Below are 261 nucleotides of genomic sequence, written 5' to 3' on the forward strand. Positions count from 1 at the left end.
TTGGATATAATTCTATATTTCTACACACACACAGATACAGATATAGATGTATAAGTGCATGCATACACACAGCAGTTATTAATGGTTTTCTGCAATTTTCATCCAGTTCTCCTGGAAAGGGGTATTTAGATTGGGGGGTCAAGAGGGGTTGCTTTTCAGCTGACACACAAACAGCTGGGCCACCCTCTCTTGGTGATCAATACTGGACGCTGGTTCTCTGCACTTGAAGCAGATGCCAGGAGCTAGCTCTTTCCCAAAATA

This window comes from Mandrillus leucophaeus, unplaced genomic scaffold (genome assembly GCF_000951045.1).
Source record: "Mandrillus leucophaeus isolate KB7577 unplaced genomic scaffold, Mleu.le_1.0 Scaffold7, whole genome shotgun sequence".
In the NCBI taxonomy this organism is placed as follows: Eukaryota; Metazoa; Chordata; class Mammalia; order Primates; family Cercopithecidae; genus Mandrillus; species Mandrillus leucophaeus.